A 5,810-nucleotide genomic window follows, 5' to 3' on the forward strand; every position below is an offset into this window, starting at 1 on the left:
GATTGACTCAAATCTCTATTTCACTTCTTCATCGATCAAAATCGGGTTTTCAGGAGTAGTCTTTGAAGATCTGGTTCTTTTGTGAGACATGGTATCTTTTCCTAAAAATTCGGCAAAGTTTCTACACAAGAGAGAAAAGAGAAATCGACAAAGTAGGTAGAACTTGCTATGGCAAAAAACTTCCAACAGCAAGGATGGTACGACAGCGACCTCTTTGCGGTGGCAATAGGGAATTTCAGCAAAAAAGAAGAAAAAAACTAGGGTTTCTTTCGGGATTTGAGGTTGACAACACAAAAGGGAGATTTAGGGATGTTTAGGGTGTAAGCAAATTGCTTTGAGGGATATGAAAATTAGTAGAATGGATAAGGTTTTATATAGGGAAAAATTAGGGCAGCATGTAGCAAAAATTTAGCTACATTAAAGTTACTTGGGCGGCAAGTAATGGGTGTGACGGCAAGGCATAGATTTTTCCCTCCTTTTTACTGTCTTGGGCCTCAAACTCAGACTGTATCTTACTAAAAAAACTAATTAGTATTTGGGCCAAATTTGACCCCCTTTATTAACATAAAGATTTAAAATTTAAACAGAACAAATGAAATTTAAAAATTTTAAGTCTTAATTAGAAATTTTTTTCTTAACAAACTACATTAAATTAATTCCTAGGAAATGTTGGAGGGGTCACAGCGGTCCCGCTTAAGTTCCAATCTCCTTAGACATAATTAATTAAATGTAATAAGTTAAGAAAATAAATTATAATTATTTATTTATTTACAAAATGAGTTCATGAAAAATTAAGGGTCTGCTAATTTCAACGATGATTCAATTCGCTCAACTTCACCATCCAGTAATGTTTGAGATGTTGACCATTAACTTTAAACGTACCTCCATAATTGTTGTATAATTCAATAGCTCCATAAGGATAAAATCGGTAGATGGTATAAGGTTCTTTCCATTGGGATTTAAGCTTCCTAGGAAATAACTTCAACCTTGAATTAAACAACAAAACCTTTTGACCTTCTTTAAACTCGCGAGGTTGTATATGACTATCATGCCATCTCTTTGATATTTCTTTACACATTTTGGCATTCTCCTAGGAAAACAACCTCAGCTCTTCCAACTCATCAAGTTGTAACATCCTTCTGTTACCAGCTTGCTAAAGATCAAAGTTCAACTGCTTCAAAGCCTAGTGAGCTTTATTCTCCAACTCTAATGGCAAATGGCGCGCCTTTCCAGAGACTAACCGATAAGGAGTCATTCCTAACGGAGTCTTAAATGTTGTTCGATAGGCCCATAATGCATCATCGAGCCTTTGAGATGAATCTTTTCTGCTAGGGTGTACTACCTTTTCAAAGGTACCTTTGATTTCACGATTCACTCTTTCAACTTGTCCATTAGACTGGGGGTGATAGGCAATCGCAATCTTGTGCTTCACATCATACTTGTCAAGCAACCACTTAAGCCATTTGTTCACAAAGTGAGAACCTTCATCACTAATAATAGCTCTTGGTGTCCCAAATCGTGCAAACACATGCTTATATAGGAATCGCATGACTACCTTAGAATCTAACATCTAATCCGAAAAATGGTCCTTCCAAGTGGCTTTGTTCAACTTTCTGTAATCAATACAGATTATCCAATCGGTAACAATTCTCATTGGAATTAACTAATTACGATTATCACACTGCACCGGACTTACCACGAACTATCTGAAATAAGATAAATGATTCCTACATCTAACCATTTGATCACTTCCTTTCTCACAACTTCTTTCGTAATAGGATTGAGCCTCCTTTGCAAATCAATCTGAGCTCTTTCACCTTCTTCTAAAATTATTTTATGCATGCAAAAAGAAGGGCTTATACCTCGAATATCAACTATGGTCCAACCAATTGCTTTCTTAAATTTCTTTAGAACAACAATTAGTTGTTCCTCTTGATCTTTTGTCAGTTCCGCTGAAATAATCACAGGCAAAGTAGAACAATCACCTAAATAAACAGATTTCAAATGGGAAGGAAGTACCTTTAGTTTGAGTTTAGGTGGTTCTTCAATTGACAACTTGGGTTGCACAAATTCTCTGACTTCTAACTCCAGCGGTTCAAACTTTGTGGATTGAATAAAATTTCCCAGATTGTCTTCCATCAAAACCATGTTTTCTTTACCTTCTTCATCCTCCAAAGGGTCAAGATCTAAGGATTTCTCTAATGGATCTTCTTCAAAATTCATTTCCATAGAAACCAAGGTTTCTATCTCTTCCATAACTGAACACTCATCTACCGGATCGGGAAATTTCATCGCTTTAAGAATGTGAAAGGTTACCTGATCATTTTGAACTCGCATGGTGAGTTCTCCTTTCTACACATCAATTAACATTCTTCCCGTGGCTAAGAAAGGTCTCCTAAGGATGATCGATACTTATTTGTCTGCTTCAAAATCTAAGATAATGAAATCAGCAATAAAAATAAATTTATCGACTCTTACTAAAATATCCTCGATCTTTCCTTCAGGATATGCTAAAGATCGATCCGCTAGCTGAAGCATCACAGCTGTAGGTCTTACTTCACATATCCCTAACGTCTTGAAAATAGACTTAGGCATCAAGTAGGTACTTGCTCCTAAGTCACACAAAGCTTTACCACAGTAAGATTCACCAATGTTACAGGGTATAGTAAAGCTTCCTACGTTTTTCAATTTCGATGGCAGTTTGTTCTGCAGGAACGCACTGCACTCCTTTGTCAAGGCAACAATCTCATACTCACTCAATTGTTTCTTCTTGGACAGTATATCCTTTATAAACTTCACATAATTCGGCATCTATTTTAAAGCCTCCACCAACGGAATATTGATGTGTAACTGCTTCAGAACATCCAAAACCTTCTTGAATTGCACCTCCTATTTTTGCTTGTTTTGCTGCAACCTTTGTGAATATGGAGATGATGTAACTTTCAGTTGAACCAAACAACTTTTCTGAGTAGGTAAATTTGCATCCAAAGAAGATGTTAAAATATCTGAATTCACTAAGTTAGGGTTTACCTTGTCAGACTTTGTAGTTTCTGATTCCTTTGGGGTAGGAACTTCAACAGCTGGTTGATTCTTCTCAACGGTCTTATCTTCGACATCAATCAATCAGGGTTTTATAATTTTACCACTTCGCAATGCCACTACCTTGATATGTTTTGTACCTAAATTTCTTGGATTCTCAGTATTGCTTAGCAAGGTTCCTTGTGGTCTATTACGTAGCTCTGTAGCTAATTAACCCATTTGGTTTTCCAAATTTTTTAGTGTTGCTACTTGGCTTTGGATCAAAGCGTCATTCTTTGCCATGTACGCTTTCAACAAGTTCTCCAAACTGTTTGATGCCTTAGCTTGAGGTGGTTTTGGAGCTTGCTGATTAAACCCATAAGATTGGTTGGGTCTTTGCTGCAATAAGTGTTTGGTCTATTTCCTTGGTTGCTCCAGGAAAAGTTAGGATGATTATGCCATGAAGGATTGTAGAAGTTGGACTGGATTCCTTGTCCACTCCTATTTTGATATTGGTTCCCCACATAGTACACTGACTCGGGATTTGATGGACAATTCTCAAAAGAATGAACTTCCACATAGTACACACAGAAAACTATTTCAAACAAACTTGGTGGTTGAGCTGTAAAATTATTAGTACTATTAGCGGTTAACTGTTTTAACATAGAGGAAATAGATGATACCTGATCTTATAACGAAGTGAGAGAGTCAACTTCATGAACTCCGGCTACACGTCTTCCTGGAGCTGTTTGATTTGTTGGCCATTGATAGTTATTACTCGCAATCCTCTCAATGATCTCATAAGCCTCATTATAAGACTTAGACAAAATTGCACCATTCGCAGAAGCATCTACCATCAATCTTGTATGTGCATTGAGACCATTATAGAATGTCTCCAACTGGATACAATGACGAATCCCATGATGGGGACACTTACAAAGTAACTCCTTAAATCGCTCCCAAGCCTCATACAAAGACTCGTCATACAATTGTTGAAAAGTTGTGATCTCGTTCCTTAACTTAGTGTTTTTGCCAGGTGGGAAATACTTAACCAAAAATCTCTCTGCTAATTCTTGCCATGTAGATATGGAACATGGTGGTAATAAATTAAGCCATGCTCGTGCTCGATCTCGCAACGAGTATCGAAATAATTTCAACCTCAATACGTCTTCAGTTACGCCGACTACCTTGAATGAATCACTCACCTCCATAAATAATGGAAAGTGGAGATGTGGATCTTCCGTGGGCATGCCGCTAAATTGGCCCACCGTTTGTAATATTTGAAACATCATTGGTTTCAATTCAAACTGGGTTGCCTCAATATCTGGCCTTCTAATTCCTGGGTTTAACTCACTAAAAAGTGGTACATCATATTGTCTAATGCATCGATCCCTATCATCGACAATGAGGATGAGATTTTGTACATGATCGGCTTCATTACCTTGGTCTTGATTCTAATTTCCAAGGTCTATCTTGACTTGTCTTTGAGCTATTCATTCACGTCTTCTTTATCTAAAAGTTTGCTCAATTTTAGGGTCTACAGGGAGTAAATCGATAATCTGATCTATGCTCATAAACACCTGAAAAGACAATCACAAAAATAAAAAAAATAAGTTAGTAATGTTAGAAATAAATCAAAATAAAATTAAATAATTTCACGAAAAAAATGACTATGGCAACAGTTGACAGTCCCCGGCAACGGCGCCAAAAACTTGTAACGTGTAGGTTTTTGCAAGTGTACACAGTCGTTATCAAGTAATAAGTATCGAGTTATCGTCTCCACAGGGATTGTATTTGTGCTAAGTCACTTGATTTATAAAATTATATTAACAATTTGGTAAATAAAAACACAATATAGTTGAGAGTGGTGATTAAAATATATTAAACTAAATGCAATGATCCCTAATACAAATTATCCTAAGTATGCAAACTATATGAATGAAATAGATTTTAGTAAAATTAAACACAATTTTCAACAATTATAACATAAATATACTAGGATAATTACTTTACTTAAACTCAATTTATTATCAAAATGCTTAATAACATTCAGAAAAATATTCCATGACAACTCGATCTTTCATGAGTTTGGAAACCAAATAAGGTTCTTTCGAAATCCTTTACTTAGTAAATACGCATTTTATGATCCTTATTTACTAAAGGCTTCTTAGCATTCGTGTGAGATAACAGGGATGTGTTAGGTTTGAAACAATTTAATCACCCAAATCTAAAAACTATGCAGATAATAGAGTTTGGTTAGATTTGTTATGCAACCTAAAATTTAAGCAGGTTAGGATCTAAATTGAGCATGCACATTTCAATTATGCGCCCATTAGCCATTGTCTGGTTAGGATCACTCCGCTAATTCAGGTGCATTTCAATCACGTATGAACGAAATAGAAACTTGATTTTAATTGAACGCATGATTGATTTAGGCACAAACATTATAAGCATGAATCAAATAAATATTATTTAACCAAAGCAATCAGCGTAGCTTAAATAAAATTAAGCTAACATTGTTGTAAACAAGAACAAAGAACACGTGGCAATCATCTTTAAATTAAATTAAAGAAAAGAAAGATTAAACCCAATTTAGAGTGGCTGTCACCCAAGGCTTTGACTGACGAGATTCCTTCGTTCCTTTGCTTTGCTCCTTTGCTGATGGTTCTCCAAGGTGGCCAACCAAGGGTTCTTTAAGAGGTTTAATTGCTAAAATCTCTATGAAGAGATGATGGTAGGCGTGGGAATGGGAAAGGCTAAGAGAGAATGATGCTTGAGGGATGATTGAAGAA

General features: G+C 36.0%; 1 non-coding gene across 1 annotated transcript; it reads left to right on the top strand.

The window, feature by feature from the left end:
- The first annotated feature begins 3,933 nt into the window (after window positions 1–3,933).
- Window positions 3,934–4,040, top strand: LOC128042014 (small nucleolar RNA R71). Its single transcript, XR_008197222.1, has one exon. It is a non-coding gene; the product is annotated as a small nucleolar RNA R71 (small nucleolar RNA).
- Window positions 4,041–5,810: the final 1,770 nt, after the last annotated feature.

Source organism: Gossypium raimondii, chromosome 6 (assembly GCF_025698545.1).
Source record: "Gossypium raimondii isolate GPD5lz chromosome 6, ASM2569854v1, whole genome shotgun sequence".
In the NCBI taxonomy this organism is placed as follows: domain Eukaryota; kingdom Viridiplantae; phylum Streptophyta; class Magnoliopsida; order Malvales; family Malvaceae; genus Gossypium; species Gossypium raimondii.